General features: G+C 51.4%; 29 non-coding genes across 29 annotated transcripts; all 29 read left to right on the forward strand.

Moving 5' to 3' along the window:
- Positions 1–358: 358 nt before the first annotated feature.
- LOC148769364 (5S ribosomal RNA) lies at positions 359–477 on the forward strand. The gene has a single exon (XR_016032590.1). It is a non-coding gene; the product is annotated as a 5S ribosomal RNA (ribosomal RNA).
- Positions 478–871: 394 nt separating this feature from the next.
- LOC148769365 (5S ribosomal RNA) lies at positions 872–990 on the forward strand. Its single transcript, XR_016032592.1, has one exon. It is a non-coding gene; the product is annotated as a 5S ribosomal RNA (ribosomal RNA).
- A 392-nt stretch (positions 991–1,382) lies between these two features.
- LOC148769366 (5S ribosomal RNA) lies at positions 1,383–1,501 on the forward strand. Its single transcript, XR_016032593.1, has one exon. It is a non-coding gene; the product is annotated as a 5S ribosomal RNA (ribosomal RNA).
- A 396-nt stretch (positions 1,502–1,897) lies between these two features.
- Positions 1,898–2,016, forward strand: LOC148769367 (5S ribosomal RNA). Its single transcript, XR_016032579.1, has one exon. It is a non-coding gene; the product is annotated as a 5S ribosomal RNA (ribosomal RNA).
- A 394-nt stretch (positions 2,017–2,410) lies between these two features.
- Positions 2,411–2,529, forward strand: LOC148769368 (5S ribosomal RNA). The gene has a single exon (XR_016032556.1). It is a non-coding gene; the product is annotated as a 5S ribosomal RNA (ribosomal RNA).
- Positions 2,530–2,922: 393 nt separating this feature from the next.
- Positions 2,923–3,041, forward strand: LOC148769369 (5S ribosomal RNA). Its single transcript, XR_016032594.1, has one exon. It is a non-coding gene; the product is annotated as a 5S ribosomal RNA (ribosomal RNA).
- Positions 3,042–3,433: 392 nt separating this feature from the next.
- LOC148769370 (5S ribosomal RNA) lies at positions 3,434–3,552 on the forward strand. Its single transcript, XR_016032595.1, has one exon. It is a non-coding gene; the product is annotated as a 5S ribosomal RNA (ribosomal RNA).
- Positions 3,553–3,945: 393 nt separating this feature from the next.
- LOC148769371 (5S ribosomal RNA) lies at positions 3,946–4,064 on the forward strand. The gene has a single exon (XR_016032557.1). It is a non-coding gene; the product is annotated as a 5S ribosomal RNA (ribosomal RNA).
- A 393-nt stretch (positions 4,065–4,457) lies between these two features.
- Positions 4,458–4,576, forward strand: LOC148769372 (5S ribosomal RNA). The gene has a single exon (XR_016032596.1). It is a non-coding gene; the product is annotated as a 5S ribosomal RNA (ribosomal RNA).
- Positions 4,577–4,971: 395 nt separating this feature from the next.
- LOC148769373 (5S ribosomal RNA) lies at positions 4,972–5,090 on the forward strand. The gene has a single exon (XR_016032597.1). It is a non-coding gene; the product is annotated as a 5S ribosomal RNA (ribosomal RNA).
- A 391-nt stretch (positions 5,091–5,481) lies between these two features.
- LOC148769374 (5S ribosomal RNA) lies at positions 5,482–5,600 on the forward strand. The gene has a single exon (XR_016032598.1). It is a non-coding gene; the product is annotated as a 5S ribosomal RNA (ribosomal RNA).
- Positions 5,601–5,993: 393 nt separating this feature from the next.
- On the forward strand, positions 5,994–6,112 carry LOC148769375 (5S ribosomal RNA). Its single transcript, XR_016032558.1, has one exon. It is a non-coding gene; the product is annotated as a 5S ribosomal RNA (ribosomal RNA).
- A 393-nt stretch (positions 6,113–6,505) lies between these two features.
- Positions 6,506–6,624, forward strand: LOC148769376 (5S ribosomal RNA). The gene has a single exon (XR_016032599.1). It is a non-coding gene; the product is annotated as a 5S ribosomal RNA (ribosomal RNA).
- Positions 6,625–7,018: 394 nt separating this feature from the next.
- On the forward strand, positions 7,019–7,137 carry LOC148769377 (5S ribosomal RNA). The gene has a single exon (XR_016032600.1). It is a non-coding gene; the product is annotated as a 5S ribosomal RNA (ribosomal RNA).
- Positions 7,138–7,530: 393 nt separating this feature from the next.
- Positions 7,531–7,649, forward strand: LOC148769378 (5S ribosomal RNA). Its single transcript, XR_016032601.1, has one exon. It is a non-coding gene; the product is annotated as a 5S ribosomal RNA (ribosomal RNA).
- A 395-nt stretch (positions 7,650–8,044) lies between these two features.
- On the forward strand, positions 8,045–8,163 carry LOC148769379 (5S ribosomal RNA). The gene has a single exon (XR_016032724.1). It is a non-coding gene; the product is annotated as a 5S ribosomal RNA (ribosomal RNA).
- Positions 8,164–8,557: 394 nt separating this feature from the next.
- On the forward strand, positions 8,558–8,676 carry LOC148769380 (5S ribosomal RNA). The gene has a single exon (XR_016032591.1). It is a non-coding gene; the product is annotated as a 5S ribosomal RNA (ribosomal RNA).
- Positions 8,677–9,069: 393 nt separating this feature from the next.
- On the forward strand, positions 9,070–9,188 carry LOC148769381 (5S ribosomal RNA). The gene has a single exon (XR_016032559.1). It is a non-coding gene; the product is annotated as a 5S ribosomal RNA (ribosomal RNA).
- Positions 9,189–9,581: 393 nt separating this feature from the next.
- On the forward strand, positions 9,582–9,700 carry LOC148769382 (5S ribosomal RNA). Its single transcript, XR_016032771.1, has one exon. It is a non-coding gene; the product is annotated as a 5S ribosomal RNA (ribosomal RNA).
- Positions 9,701–10,095: 395 nt separating this feature from the next.
- LOC148769383 (5S ribosomal RNA) lies at positions 10,096–10,214 on the forward strand. The gene has a single exon (XR_016032772.1). It is a non-coding gene; the product is annotated as a 5S ribosomal RNA (ribosomal RNA).
- A 395-nt stretch (positions 10,215–10,609) lies between these two features.
- On the forward strand, positions 10,610–10,728 carry LOC148769384 (5S ribosomal RNA). The gene has a single exon (XR_016032603.1). It is a non-coding gene; the product is annotated as a 5S ribosomal RNA (ribosomal RNA).
- Positions 10,729–11,121: 393 nt separating this feature from the next.
- Positions 11,122–11,240, forward strand: LOC148769385 (5S ribosomal RNA). The gene has a single exon (XR_016032604.1). It is a non-coding gene; the product is annotated as a 5S ribosomal RNA (ribosomal RNA).
- Positions 11,241–11,635: 395 nt separating this feature from the next.
- Positions 11,636–11,754, forward strand: LOC148769386 (5S ribosomal RNA). Its single transcript, XR_016032560.1, has one exon. It is a non-coding gene; the product is annotated as a 5S ribosomal RNA (ribosomal RNA).
- A 393-nt stretch (positions 11,755–12,147) lies between these two features.
- LOC148769387 (5S ribosomal RNA) lies at positions 12,148–12,266 on the forward strand. Its single transcript, XR_016032725.1, has one exon. It is a non-coding gene; the product is annotated as a 5S ribosomal RNA (ribosomal RNA).
- Positions 12,267–12,659: 393 nt separating this feature from the next.
- LOC148769388 (5S ribosomal RNA) lies at positions 12,660–12,778 on the forward strand. Its single transcript, XR_016032561.1, has one exon. It is a non-coding gene; the product is annotated as a 5S ribosomal RNA (ribosomal RNA).
- Positions 12,779–13,171: 393 nt separating this feature from the next.
- LOC148769389 (5S ribosomal RNA) lies at positions 13,172–13,290 on the forward strand. Its single transcript, XR_016032605.1, has one exon. It is a non-coding gene; the product is annotated as a 5S ribosomal RNA (ribosomal RNA).
- Positions 13,291–13,683: 393 nt separating this feature from the next.
- LOC148769390 (5S ribosomal RNA) lies at positions 13,684–13,802 on the forward strand. The gene has a single exon (XR_016032773.1). It is a non-coding gene; the product is annotated as a 5S ribosomal RNA (ribosomal RNA).
- A 393-nt stretch (positions 13,803–14,195) lies between these two features.
- LOC148769391 (5S ribosomal RNA) lies at positions 14,196–14,314 on the forward strand. The gene has a single exon (XR_016032775.1). It is a non-coding gene; the product is annotated as a 5S ribosomal RNA (ribosomal RNA).
- A 395-nt stretch (positions 14,315–14,709) lies between these two features.
- Positions 14,710–14,828, forward strand: LOC148769392 (5S ribosomal RNA). Its single transcript, XR_016032606.1, has one exon. It is a non-coding gene; the product is annotated as a 5S ribosomal RNA (ribosomal RNA).
- The last annotated feature ends 353 nt before the right edge of the window (positions 14,829–15,181 follow it).

Genomic DNA, 15,181 nt, shown 5'->3' on the forward strand with positions numbered 1-15,181 from the left:
CCGTTTTCTAGTAGCTTTTCGTTTTTTTTTTTTTTTTTTTTTGACAGCGATGAGCATCTAATGCATACCTCAGCGCGAGCAATGTGGGGCCGGTCGGATCGATCGAACGAGCTGATTGCACCGATAAACGCGTCGATCGCGTCTAATAGTGGCGGAAGCTGGGCTAAACGACCTCTTTTCACTGCGAGCGCGGGGTCAATGGGGCTTCGCCAAATTGACACGCCGACGGCGTCTGAAAGAGCTTCGCGTGCGTATGCAGATCGCCTCGTAACTCATCCCGAGTCAAAAGTTATCGACGCTTTAAGCCGCTGCGGCGCAAGTTTCTCAACATAAAACCGAATTGCGTGCATAGACTTACGGGTGCGATCATACCAGCACTAACGCACCGGATCCCATCAGAACTCCAAAGTTAAGCGTGCTTGGGCGAGAGTAGTACTAGGATGGGTGACCCCCTGGGAAGTCCTCGTGTTGCACCCCCTTCCATCTTTTTGTAGTTTATTTTCTCGTCTCACCTCCCGTTTTCTAGTAGCTTTTCGTTTTTTTTTTTTTTTTTTTGACAGCGATGAGCATCTAATGCATACCTCAGCGCGAGCAATGTGGGGCCGGTCGGATCGATCGAACGAGCTGATTGCACCGATAAACGCGTCGATCGCGTCTAATAGTGGCGGAAGCTGGGCTAAACGACCTCTTTTCACTGCGAGCGCGGGGTCAATGGGGCTTCGCCAAATTGACACGCCGACGGCGTCTGAAAGAGCTTCGCGTGCGTATGCAGATCGCCTCGTAACTCATCCCGAGTCAAAAGTTATCGACGCTTTAAGCCGCTGCGGCGCAAGTTTCTCAACATAAAACCGAATTGCGTGCATAGACTTACGGGTGCGATCATACCAGCACTAACGCACCGGATCCCATCAGAACTCCAAAGTTAAGCGTGCTTGGGCGAGAGTAGTACTAGGATGGGTGACCCCCTGGGAAGTCCTCGTGTTGCACCCCCTTCCATCTTTTTGTAGTTTATTTTCTCGTCTCACCTCCCGTTTTCTAGTAGCTTTTCGTTTTTTTTTTTTTTTTTGACAGCGATGAGCATCTAATGCATACCTCAGCGCGAGCAATGTGGGGCCGGTCGGATCGATCGAACGAGCTGATTGCACCGATAAACGCGTCGATCGCGTCTAATAGTGGCGGAAGCTGGGCTAAACGACCTCTTTTCACTGCGAGCGCGGGGTCAATGGGGCTTCGCCAAATTGACACGCCGACGGCGTCTGAAAGAGCTTCGCGTGCGTATGCAGATCGCCTCGTAACTCATCCCGAGTCAAAAGTTATCGACGCTTTAAGCCGCTGCGGCGCAAGTTTCTCAACATAAAACCGAATTGCGTGCATAGACTTACGGGTGCGATCATACCAGCACTAACGCACCGGATCCCATCAGAACTCCAAAGTTAAGCGTGCTTGGGCGAGAGTAGTACTAGGATGGGTGACCCCCTGGGAAGTCCTCGTGTTGCACCCCCTTCCATCTTTTTGTAGTTTATTTTCTCGTCTCACCTCCCGTTTTCTAGTAGCTTTTCGTTTCTTTTTTTTTTTTTTTTTGACAGCGATGAGCATCTAATGCATACCTCAGCGCGAGCAATGTGGGGCCGGTCGGATCGATCGAACGAGCTGATTGCACCGATAAACGCGTCGATCGCGTCTAATAGTGGCGGAAGCTGGGCTAAACGACCTCTTTTCACTGCGAGCGCGGGGTCAATGGGGCTTCGCCAAATTGACACGCCGACGGCGTCTGAAAGAGCTTCGCGTGCGTATGCATATCGCCTCGTAACTCATCCCGAGTCAAAAGTTATCGACGCTTTAAGCCGCTGCGGCGCAAGGTTCTCAACATAAAACCGAATTGCGTGCATAGACTTACGGGTGCGATCATACCAGCACTAATGCACCGGATCCCATCAGAACTCCGAAGTTAAGCGTGCTTGGGCGAGAGTAGTACTAGGATGGGTGACCCCCTGGGAAGTCCTCGTGTTGCACCCCCACCCCACTTTTTGTAGTTTATTTTCTCGTCTCACCTCCCGTTTTCTAGTAGCTTTTCGTTTTTTTTTTTTTTTTTTTGACAGCGATGAGCATCTAATGCATACCTCAGCGCGAGCAATGTGGGGCCGGTCGGATCGATCGAACGAGCTGATTGCACCGATAAACGCGTCGATCGCGTCTAATAGTGGCGGAAGCTGGGCTAAACGGCCTCTTTTCACTGCGAGCGCGGGGTCAATGGGGCTTCGCCAAATTGACACGCCGACGGCGTCTGAAAGAGCTTCGCGTGCGTATGCAGATCGCCTCGTAACTCATCCCGAGTCAAAAGTTATCGACGCTTTAAGCCGCTGCGGCGCAAGTTTCTCAACATAAAACCGAATTGCGTGCATAGACTTACGGGTGCGATCATACCAGCACTAATGCACCGGATCCCATCAGAACTCCAAAGTTAAGCGTGCTTGGGCGAGAGTAGTACTAGGATGGGTGACCCCCTGGGAAGTCCTCGTGTTGCACCCCCTTCCATCTTTTTGTAGTTTATTTTCTCGTCTCACCTCCCGTTTTCTAGTAGCTTTTCGTTTTTTTTTTTTTTTTTTGACAGCGATGAGCATCTAATGCATACCTCAGCGCGAGCAATGTGGGGCCGGTCGGATCGATCGAACGAGCTGATTGCACCGATAAACGCGTCGATCGCGTCTAATAGTGGCGGAAGCTGGGCTAAACGGCCTCTTTTCACTGCGAGCGCGGGGTCAATGGGGCTTCGCCAAATTGACACGCCGACGGCGTCTGAAAGAGCTTCGCGTGCGTATGCAGATCGCCTCGTAACTCATCCCGAGTCAAAAGTTATCGACGCTTTAAGCCGCTGCGGCGCAAGTTTCTCAACATAAAACCGAATTGCGTGCATAGACTTACGGGTGCGATCATACCAGCACTAACGCACCGGATCCCATCAGAACTCCAAAGTTAAGCGTGCTTGGGCGAGAGTAGTACTAGGATGGGTGACCCCCTGGGAAGTCCTCGTGTTGCACCCCCTTCCATCTTTTTGTAGTTTATTTTCTCGTCTCACCTCCCGTTTTCTAGTAGCTTTTCGTTTTTTTTTTTTTTTTTGACAGCGATGAGCATCTAATGCATACCTCAGCGCGAGCAATGTGGGGCCGGTCGGATCGATCGAACGAGCTGATTGCACCGATAAACGCGTCGATCGCGTCTAATAGTGGCGGAAGCTGGGCTAAACGACCTCTTTTCACTGCGAGCGCGGGGTCAATGGGGCTTCGCCAAATTGACACGCCGACGGCGTCTGAAAGAGCTTCGCGTGCGTATGCAGATCGCCTCGTAACTCATCCCGAGTCAAAAGTTATCGACGCTTTAAGCCGCTGCGGCGCAAGTTTCTCAACATAAAACCGAATTGCGTGCATAGACTTACGGGTGCGATCATACCAGCACTAACGCACCGGATCCCATCAGAACTCCAAAGTTAAGCGTGCTTGGGCGAGAGTAGTACTAGGATGGGTGACCCCCTGGGAAGTCCTCGTGTTGCACCCCCTTCCATCTTTTTGTAGTTTATTTTCTCGTCTCACCTCCCGTTTTCTAGTAGCTTTTCGTTTTTTTTTTTTTTTTTTGACAGCGATGAGCATCTAATGCATACCTCAGCGCGAGCAATGTGGGGCCGGTCGGATCGATCGAACGAGCTGATTGCACCGATAAACGCGTCGATCGCGTCTAATAGTGGCGGAAGCTGGGCTAAACGACCTCTTTTCACTGCGAGCGCGGGGTCAATGGGGCTTCGCCAAATTGACACGCCGACGGCGTCTGAAAGAGCTTCGCGTGCGTATGCAGATCGCCTCGTAACTCATCCCGAGTCAAAAGTTATCGACGCTTTAAGCCGCTGCGGCGCAAGTTTCTCAACATAAAACCGAATTGCGTGCATAGACTTACGGGTGCGATCATACCAGCACTAATGCACCGGATCCCATCAGAACTCCAAAGTTAAGCGTGCTTGGGCGAGAGTAGTACTAGGATGGGTGACCCCCTGGGAAGTCCTCGTGTTGCACCCCCTTCCATCTTTTTGTAGTTTATTTTCTCGTCTCACCTCCCGTTTTCTAGTAGCTTTTCGTTTTTTTTTTTTTTTTTTGACAGCGATGAGCATCTAATGCATACCTCAGCGCGAGCAATGTGGGGCCGGTCGGATCGATCGAACGAGCTGATTGCACCGATAAACGCGTCGATCGCGTCTAATAGTGGCGGAAGCTGGGCTAAACGGCCTCTTTTCACTGCGAGCGCGGGGTCAATGGGGCTTCGCCAAATTGACACGCCGACGGCGTCTGAAAGAGCTTCGCGTGCGTATGCAGATCGCCTCGTAACTCATCCCGAGTCAAAAGTTATCGACGCTTTAAGCCGCTGCGGCGCAAGTTTCTCAACATAAAACCGAATTGCGTGCATAGACTTACGGGTGCGATCATACCAGCACTAACGCACCGGATCCCATCAGAACTCCAAAGTTAAGCGTGCTTGGGCGAGAGTAGTACTAGGATGGGTGACCCCCTGGGAAGTCCTCGTGTTGCACCCCCTTCCATCTTTTTGTAGTTTATTTTCTCGTCTCACCTCCCGTTTTCTAGTAGCTTTTCGTTTTTTTTTTTTTTTTTTTTGACAGCGATGAGCATCTAATGCATACCTCAGCGCGAGCAATGTGGGGCCGGTCGGATCGATCGAACGAGCTGATTGCACCGATAAACGCGTCGATCGCGTCTAATAGTGGCGGAAGCTGGGCTAAACGACCTCTTTTCACTGCGAGCGCGGGGTCAATGGGGCTTCGCAAAATTGACACGCCGACGGCGTCTGAAAGAGCTTCGCGTGCGTATGCAGATCGCCTCGTAACTCATCCCGAGTCAAAAGTTATCGACGCTTTAAGCCGCTGCGGCGCAAGTTTCTCAACATAAAACCGAATTGCGTGCATAGACTTACGGGTGCGATCATACCAGCACTAACGCACCGGATCCCATCAGAACTCCAAAGTTAAGCGTGCTTGGGCGAGAGTAGTACTAGGATGGGTGACCCCCTGGGAAGTCCTCGTGTTGCACCCCCTTCCATCTTTTTGTAGTTTATTTTCTCGTCTCACCTCCCGTTTTCTAGTAGCTTTTCGTTTTTTTTTTTTTTTTGACAGCGATGAGCATCTAATGCATACCTCAGCGCGAGCAATGTGGGGCCGGTCGGATCGATCGAACGAGCTGATTGCACCGATAAACGCGTCGATCGCGTCTAATAGTGGCGGAAGCTGGGCTAAACGGCCTCTTTTCACTGCGAGCGCGGGGTCAATGGGGCTTCGCCAAATTGACACGCCGACGGCGTCTGAAAGAGCTTCGCGTGCGTATGCAGATCGCCTCGTAACTCATCCCGAGTCAAAAGTTATCGACGCTTTAAGCCGCTGCGGCGCAAGTTTCTCAACATAAAACCGAATTGCGTGCATAGACTTACGGGTGCGATCATACCAGCACTAACGCACCGGATCCCATCAGAACTCCAAAGTTAAGCGTGCTTGGGCGAGAGTAGTACTAGGATGGGTGACCCCCTGGGAAGTCCTCGTGTTGCACCCCCTTCCATCTTTTTGTAGTTTATTTTCTCGTCTCACCTCCCGTTTTCTAGTAGCTTTTCGTTTTTTTTTTTTTTTTTTGACAGCGATGAGCATCTAATGCATACCTCAGCGCGAGCAATGTGGGGCCGGTCGGATCGATCGAACGAGCTGATTGCACCGATAAACGCGTCGATCGCGTCTAATAGTGGCGGAAGCTGGGCTAAACGGCCTCTTTTCACTGCGAGCGCGGGGTCAATGGGGCTTCGCCAAATTGACACGCCGACGGCGTCTGAAAGAGCTTCGCGTGCGTATGCAGATCGCCTCGTAACTCATCCCGAGTCAAAAGTTATCGACGCTTTAAGCCGCTGCGGCGCAAGTTTCTCAACATAAAACCGAATTGCGTGCATAGACTTACGGGTGCGATCATACCAGCACTAATGCACCGGATCCCATCAGAACTCCAAAGTTAAGCGTGCTTGGGCGAGAGTAGTACTAGGATGGGTGACCCCCTGGGAAGTCCTCGTGTTGCACCCCCTTCCATCTTTTTGTAGTTTATTTTCTCGTCTCACCTCCCGTTTTCTAGTAGCTTTTCGTTTTTTTTTTTTTTTTTTGACAGCGATGAGCATCTAATGCATACCTCAGCGCGAGCAATGTGGGGCCGGTCGGATCGATCGAACGAGCTGATTGCACCGATAAACGCGTCGATCGCGTCTAATAGTGGCGGAAGCTGGGCTAAACGGCCTCTTTTCACTGCGAGCGCGGGGTCAATGGGGCTTCGCCAAATTGACACACCGACGGCGTCTGAAAGAGCTTCGCGTGCGTATGCAGATCGCCTCGTAACTCATCCCGAGTCAAAAGTTATCGACGCTTTAAGCCGCTGCGGCGCAAGTTTCTCAACATAAAACCGAATTGCGTGCATAGACTTACGGGTGCGATCATACCAGCACTAACGCACCGGATCCCATCAGAACTCCAAAGTTAAGCGTGCTTGGGCGAGAGTAGTACTAGGATGGGTGACCCCCTGGGAAGTCCTCGTGTTGCACCCCCTTCCATCTTTTTGTAGTTTATTTTCTCGTCTCACCTCCCGTTTTCTAGTAGCTTTTCGTTTCTTTTTTTTTTTTTTTGACAGCGATGAGCATCTAATGCATACCTCAGCGCGAGCAATGTGGGGCCGGTCGGATCGATCGAACGAGCTGATTGCACCGATAAACGCGTCGATCGCGTCTAATAGTGGCGGAAGCTGGGCTAAACGACCTCTTTTCACTGCGAGCGCGGGGTCAATGGGGCTTCGCCAAATTGACACGCCGACGGCGTCTGAAAGAGCTTCGCGTGCGTATGCAGATCGCCTCGTAACTCATCCCGAGTCAAAAGTTATCGACGCTTTAAGCCGCTGCGGCGCAAGTTTCTCAACATAAAACCGAATTGCGTGCATAGACTTACGGGTGCGATCATACCAGCACTAACGCACCGGATCCCATCAGAACTCCAAAGTTAAGCGTGCTTGGGCGAGAGTAGTACTAGGATGGGTGACCCCCTGGGAAGTCCTCGTGTTGCACCCCCTTCCATCTTTTTGTAGTTTATTTTCTCGTCTCACCTCCCGTTTTCTAGTAGCTTTTCGTTTTTTTTTTTTTTTTTTGACAGCGATGAGCATCTAATGCATACCTCAGCGCGAGCAATGTGGGGCCGGTCGGATCGATCGAACGAGCTGATTGCACCGATAAACGCGTCGATCGCGTCTAATAGTGGCGGAAGCTGGGCTAAACGGCCTCTTTTCACTGCGAGCGCGGGGTCAATGGGGCTTCGCAAAATTGACACGCCGACGGCGTCTGAAAGAGCTTCGCGTGCGTATGCAGATCGCCTCGTAACTCATCCCGAGTCAAAAGTTATCGACGCTTTAAGCCGCTGCGGCGCAAGTTTCTCAACATAAAACCGAATTGCGTGCATAGACTTACGGGTGCGATCATACCAGCACTAACGCACCGGATCCCATCAGAACTCCAAAGTTAAGCGTGCTTGGGCGAGAGTAGTACTAGGATGGGTGACCCCCTGGGAAGTCCTCGTGTTGCACCCCCTTCCATCTTTTTGTAGTTTATTTTCTCGTCTCACCTCCCGTTTTCTAGTAGCTTTTCGTTTTTTTTTTTTTTTTTTTTGACAGCGATGAGCATCTAATGCATACCTCAGCGCGAGCAATGTGGGGCCGGTCGGATCGATCGAACGAGCTGATTGCACCGATAAACGCGTCGATCGCGTCTAATAGTGGCGGAAGCTGGGCTAAACGACCTCTTTTCACTGCGAGCGCGGGGTCAATGGGGCTTCGCCAAATTGACACGCCGACGGCGTCTGAAAGAGCTTCGCGTGCGTATGCAGATCGCCTCGTAACTCATCCCGAGTCAAAAGTTATCGACGCTTTAAGCCGCTGCGGCGCAAGTTTCTCAACATAAAACCGAATTGCGTGCATAGACTTACGGGTGCGATCATACCAGCACTAACGCACCGGATCCCATCATAACTCCAAAGTTAAGCGTGCTTGGGCGAGAGTAGTACTAGGATGGGTGACCCCCTGGGAAGTCCTCGTGTTGCACCCCCTTCCATCTTTTTGTAGTTTATTTTCTCGTCTCACCTCCCGTTTTCTAGTAGCTTTTCGTTTCTTTTTTTTTTTTTTTGACAGCGATGAGCATCTAATGCATACCTCAGCGCGAGCAATGTGGGGCCGGTCGGATCGATCGAACGAGCTGATTGCACCGATAAACGCGTCGATCGCGTCTAATAGTGGCGGAAGCTGGGCTAAACGGCCTCTTTTCACTGCGAGCGCGGGGTCAATGGGGCTTCGCCAAATTGACACGCCGACGGCGTCTGAAAGAGCTTCGCGTGCGTATGCAGATCGCCTCGTAACTCATCCCGAGTCAAAAGTTATCGACGCTTTAAGCCGCTGCGGCGCAAGTTTCTCAACATAAAACCGAATTGCGTGCATAGACTTACGGGTGCGATCATACCAGCACTAATGCACCGGATCCCATCAGAACTCCGAAGTTAAGCGTGCTTGGGCGAGAGTAGTACTAGGATGGGTGACCCCCTGGGAAGTCCTCGTGTTGCACCCCCACCCCATCTTTTTGTAGTTTATTTTCTCGTCTCACCTCCCGTTTTCTAGTAGCTTTTCGTTTTTTTTTTTTTTTTTGACAGCGATGAGCATCTAATGCATACCTCAGCGCGAGCATTGTGGGGCCGGTCGGATCGATCGAACGAGCTGATTGCACCGATAAACGCGTCGATCGCGTCTAATAGTGGCGGAAGCTGGGCTAAACGGCCTCTTTTCACTGCGAGCGCGGGGTCAATGGGGCTTCGCCAAATTGACACGCCGACGGCGTCTGAAAGAGCTTCGCGTGCGTATGCAGATCGCCTCGTAACTCATCCCGAGTCAAAAGTTATCGACGCTTTAAGCCGCTGCGGCGCAAGTTTCTCAACATAAAACCGAATTGCGTGCATAGACTTACGGGTGCGATCATACCAGCACTAATGCACCGGATCCCATCAGAACTCCAAAGTTAAGCGTGCTTGGGCGAGAGTAGTACTAGGATGGGTGACCCCCTGGGAAGTCCTCGTGTTGCACCCCCTTCCATCTTTTTGTAGTTTATTTTCTCGTCTCACCTCCCGTTTTCTAGTAGCTTTTCGTTTTTTTTTTTTTTTTTTGACAGCGATTTGCATCTAATGCATACCTCAGCGCGAGCATTGTGGGGCCGGTCGGATCGATCGAACGAGCTGATTGCACCGATAAACGCGTCGATCGCGTCTAATAGTGGCGGAAGCTGGGCTAAACGGCCTCTTTTCACTGCGAGCGCGGGGTCAATGGGGCTTCGCCTAATTGACACGCCGACGGCGTCTGAAAGAGCTTCGCGTGCGTATGCAGATCGCCTCGTAACTCATCCCGAGTCAAAAGTTATCGACGCTTTAAGCCGCTGCGGCGCAAGTTTCTCAACATAAAACCGAATTGCGTGCATAGACTTACGGGTGCGATCATACCAGCACTAACGCACCGGATCCCATCATAACTCCAAAGTTAAGCGTGCTTGGGCGAGAGTAGTACTAGGATGGGTCACCCCCTGGGAAGTCCTCGTGTTGCACCCCCTTCCATCTTTTTGTAGTTTATTTTCTCGTCTCACCTCCCGTTTTCTAGTAGCTTTTCGTTTTTTTTTTTTTTTTTTTTGACAGCGATGAGCATCTAATGCATACCTCAGCGCGAGCAATGTGGGGCCGGTCGGATCGATCGAACGAGCTGATTGCACCGATAAACGCGTCGATCGCGTCTAATAGTGGCGGAAGCTGGGCTAAACGACCTCTTTTCACTGCGAGCGCGGGGTCAATGGGGCTTCGCCAAATTGACACGCCGACGGCGTCTGAAAGAGCTTCGCGTGCGTATGCAGATCGCCTCGTAACTCATCCCGAGTCAAAAGTTATCGACGCTTTAAGCCGCTGCGGCGCAAGTTTCTCAACATAAAACCGAATTGCGTGCATAGACTTACGGGTGCGATCATACCAGCACTAACGCACCGGATCCCATCATAACTCCAAAGTTAAGCGTGCTTGGGCGAGAGTAGTACTAGGATGGGTCACCCCCTGGGAAGTCCTCGTGTTGCACCCCCTTCCATCTTTTTGTAGTTTATTTTCTCGTCTCACCTCCCGTTTTCTAGTAGCTTTTCGTTTTTTTTTTTTTTTTTTTTGACAGCGATGAGCATCTAATGCATACCTCAGCGCGAGCAATGTGGGGCCGGTCGGATCGATCGAACGAGCTGATTGCACCGATAAACGCGTCGATCGCGTCTAATAGTGGCGGAAGCTGGGCTAAACGACCTCTTTTCACTGCGAGCGCGGGGTCAATGGGGCTTCGCCAAATTGACACGCCGACGGCGTCTGAAAGAGCTTCGCGTGCGTATGCAGATCGCCTCGTAACTCATCCCGAGTCAAAAGTTATCGACGCTTTAAGCCGCTGCGGCGCAAGTTTCTCAACATAAAACCGAATTGCGTGCATAGACTTACGGGTGCGATCATACCAGCACTAACGCACCGGATCCCATCAGAACTCCAAAGTTAAGCGTGCTTGGGCGAGAGTAGTACTAGGATGGGTGACCCCCTGGGAAGTCCTCGTGTTGCACCCCCTTCCATCTTTTTGTAGTTTATTTTCTCGTCTCACCTCCCGTTTTCTAGTAGCTTTTCGTTTCTTTTTTTTTTTTTTGACAGCGATGAGCATCTAATGCATACCTCAGCGCGAGCAATGTGGGGCCGGTCGGATCGATCGAACGAGCTGATTGCACCGATAAACGCGTCGATCGCGTCTAATAGTGGCGGAAGCTGGGCTAAACGGCCTCTTTTCACTGCGAGCGCGGGGTCAATGGGGCTTCGCCAAATTGACACGCCGACGGCGTCTGAAAGAGCTTCGCGTGCGTATGCAGATCGCCTCGTAACTCATCCCGAGTCAAAAGTTATCGACGCTTTAAGCCGCTGCGGCGCAAGTTTCTCAACATAAAACCGAATTGCGTGCATAGACTTACGGGTGCGATCATACCAGCACTAACGCACCGGATCCCATCAGAACTCCAAAGTTAAGCGTGCTTGGGCGAGAGTAGTACTAGGATGGGTGACCCCCTGGGAAGTCCTCGTGTTGCACCCCCTTCCATCTTTTTGTAGTTTATTTTCTCGTCTCACCTCCCGTTTTCTAGTAGCTTTTCGTTTTTTTTTTTTTTTTTTTTGACAGCGATGAGCATCTAATGCATACCTCAGCGCGAGCAATGTGGGGCCGGTCGGATCGATCGAACGAGCTGATTGCACCGATAAACGCGTCGATCGCGTCTAATAGTGGCGGAAGCTGGGCTAAACGGCCTCTTTTCACTGCGAGCGCGGGGTCAATGGGGCTTCGCCAAATTGACACGCCGACGGCGTCTGAAAGAGCTTCGCGTGCGTATGCAGATCGCCTCGTAACTCATCCCGAGTCAAAAGTTATCGACGCTTTAAGCCGCTGCGGCGCAAGTTTCTCAACATAAAACCGAATTGCGTGCATAGACTTACGGGTGCGATCATACCAGCACTAATGCACCGGATCCCATCAGAACTCCAAAGTTAAGCGTGCTTGGGCGAGAGTAGTACTAGGATGGGTGACCCCCTGGGAAGTCCTCGTGTTGCACCCCCTTCCATCTTTTTGTAGTTTATTTTCTCGTCTCACCTCCCGTTTTCTAGTAGCTTTTCGTTTTTTTTTTTTTTTTTTGACAGCGATGAGCATCTAATGCATACCTCAGCGCGAGCATTGTGGGGCCGGTCGGATCGATCGAACGAGCTGATTGCACCGATAAACGCGTCGATCGCGTCTAATAGTGGCGGAAGCTGGGCTAAACGGCCTCTTTTCACTGCGAGCGCGGGGTCAATGGGGCTTCGCCAAATTGACACGCCGACGGCGTCTGAAAGAGCTTCGCGTGCGTATGCAGATCGCCTCGTAACTCATCCCGAGTCAAAAGTTATCGACGCTTTAAGCCGCTGCGGCGCAAGTTTCTCAACATAAAACCGAATTGCGTGCATAGACTTACGGGTGCGATCATACCAGCACTAACGCACCGGATCCCATCATAACTCCAAAGTTAAGCGTGCTTGGGCGAGAGTAGTACTAGGATGGGTGACCCCCTGGGAAGTCCTCGTGTTGCACCCCCTTCCATCTTTTTGTAGTTTATTTTCTCGTCTCACCTCCCGTTTTCTAGTAGCTTTTCGTTTTTTTTTTTTTTTTTTGACAGCGATGAGCATCTAATGCATACCTCAGCGCGAGCAATGTGGGGCCGGTCGGATCGATCGAACGAGCTGATTGCACCGATAAACGCGTCGATCGCGTCTAATAGTGGCGGAAGCTGGGCTAAACGACCTCTTTTCACTGCGAGCGCGGGGTCAATGGGGCTTCGCCAAATTGACACGCCGACGGCGTCTGAAAGAGCTTCGCGTGCGTATGCAGATCGCCTCGTAACTCATCCCGAGTCAAAAGTTATCGACGCTTTAAGCCGCTGCGGCGCAAGTTTCTCAACATAAAACCGAATTGCGTGCATAGACTTACGGGTGCGATCATACCAGCACTAATGCACCGGATCCCATCAGAACTCCAAAGTTAAGCGTGCTTGGGCGAGAGTAGTACTAGGATGGGTGACCCCCTGGGAAGTCCTCGTGTTGCACCCCCACCCCATCTTTTTGTAGTTTATTTTCTCGTCTCACCTCCCGTTTTCTAGTAGCTTTTCGTTTTTTTTTTTTTTTTTGACAGCGATTAGCATCTAATGCATACCTCAGCGCGAGCATTGTGGGGCCGGTCGGATCGATCGAACGAGCTGATTGCACCGATAAACGCGTCGATCGCGTCTAATAGTGGCGGAAGCTGGGCTAAACGGCCTCTTTTCACTGCGAGCGCGGGGTCAATGGGGCTTCGCCAAATTGACACTCCGACGGCGTCTGAAAGAGCTTCGCGTGCGTATGCAGATCGCCTCGTAACTCATCCCGAGTCAAAAGTTATCGACGCTTTAAGCCGCTGCGGCGCAAGTTTCTCAACATAAAACCGAATTGCGTGCATAGACTTACGGGTGCGATCATACCAGCACTAACGCACCGGATCCCATCAGAACTCCAAAGTTAAGCGTGCTTGGGCGAGAGTAGTACTAGGATGGGTGACCCCCTGGGAAGTCCTCGTGTTGCACCCCCTTCCATCTTTTTGTAGTTTATTTTCTCGTCTCACCTCCCGTTTTCTAGTAGCTTTTCGTTTTTTTTTTTTTTTTTTGACAGCGATGAGCATCTAATGCATACCTCAGCGCGAGCAATGTGGGGCCGGTCGGATCGATCGAACGAGCTGATTGCACCGATAAACGCGTCGATCGCGTCTAATAGTGGCGGAAGCTGGGCTAAACGGCCTCTTTTCACTGCGAGCGCGGGGTCAATGGGGCTTCGCCAAATTGACACGCCGACGGCGTCTGAAAGAGCTTCGCGTGCGTATGCAGATCGCCTCGTAACTCATCCCGAGTCAAAAGTTATCGACGCTTTAAGCCGCTGCGGCGCAAGTTTCTCAACATAAAACCGAATTGCGTGCATAGACTTACGGGTGCGATCATACCAGCACTAACGCACCGGATCCCATCATAACTCCAAAGTTAAGCGTGCTTGGGCGAGAGTAGTACTAGGATGGGTCACCCCCTGGGAAGTCCTCGTGTTGCACCCCCTTCCATCTTTTTGTAGTTTATTTTCTCGTCTCACCTCCCGTTTTCTAGTAGCTTTTCGTTTTTTTTTTTTTTTTTTGACAGCGATGAGCATCTAATGCATACCTCAGCGCGAGCAATGTGGGGCCGGTCGGATCGATCGAACGAGCTGATTGCACCGATAAACGCGTCGATCGCGTCTAATAGTGGCGGAAGCTGGGCTAAACGACCTCTTTTCACTGCGAGCGCGGGGTCAATGGGGCTTCGCAAAATTGACACGCCGACGGCGTCTGAAAGAGCTTCGCGTGCGTATGCAGATCGCCTCGTAACTCATCCCGAGTCAAAAGTTATCGACGCTTTAAGCCGCTGCGGCGCAAGTTTCTCAACATAAAACCGAATTGCGTGCATAGACTTACGGGTGCGATCATACCAGCACTAACGCACCGGATCCCATCATAACTCCAAAGTTAAGCGTGCTTGGGCGAGAGTAGTACTAGGATGGGTCACCCCCTGGGAAGTCCTCGTGTTGCACCCCCTTCCATCTTTTTGTAGTTTATTTTCTCGTCTCACCTCCCGTTTTCTAGTAGCTTTTCGTTTCTTTTTTTTTTTTTTTTGACAGCGATGAGCATCTAATGCATACCTCAGCGCGAGCAATGTGGGGCCGGTCGGATCGATCGAACGAGCTGATTGCACCGATAAACGCGTCGATCGCGTCTAATAGTGGCGGAAGCTGGGCTAAACGACCTCTTTTCACTGCGAGCGCGGGGTCAATGGGGCTTCGCAAAATTGACACGCCGACGGCGTCTGAAAGAGCTTCGCGTGCGTATGCATATCGCCTCGTAACTCATCCCGAGTCAAAAGTTATCGACGCTTTAAGCCGCTGCGGCGCAAGTTTCTCAACATAAAACCGAATTGCGTGCATAGACTTACGGGTGCGATCATACCAGCACTAACGCACCGGATCCCATCAGAACTCCAAAGTTAAGCGTGCTTGGGCGAGAGTAGTACTAGGATGGGTGACCCCCTGGGAAGTCCTCGTGTTGCACCCCCTTCCATCTTTTTGTAGTTTATTTTCTCGTCTCACCTCCCGTTTTCTAGTAGCTTTTCGTTTCTTTTTTTTTTTTTTTGACAGCGATGAGCATCTAATGCATACCTCAGCGCGAGCAATGTGGGGCCGGTCGGATCGATCGAACGAGCTGATTGCACCGATAAACGCGTCGATCGCGTCTAATAGTGGCGGAAGCTGGGCTAAACGGCCTCTTTTCACTGCGAGCGCGGGGTCAATGGGGCTTCGCCAAATTGACACGCCGACGGCGTCTGAAAGAGCTTCGCGTGCGTATGCAGATCGCCTCGTAACTCATCCCGAGTCAAAAGTTATCGACGCTTTAAGCCGCTGCGGCGC

Source organism: Erythranthe guttata, chromosome 7 (genome assembly GCF_056151865.1).
Source record: "Erythranthe guttata isolate IM_541 chromosome 7, IM_541, whole genome shotgun sequence".
NCBI lineage: Eukaryota > Viridiplantae > Streptophyta > Magnoliopsida > Lamiales > Phrymaceae > Erythranthe > Erythranthe guttata.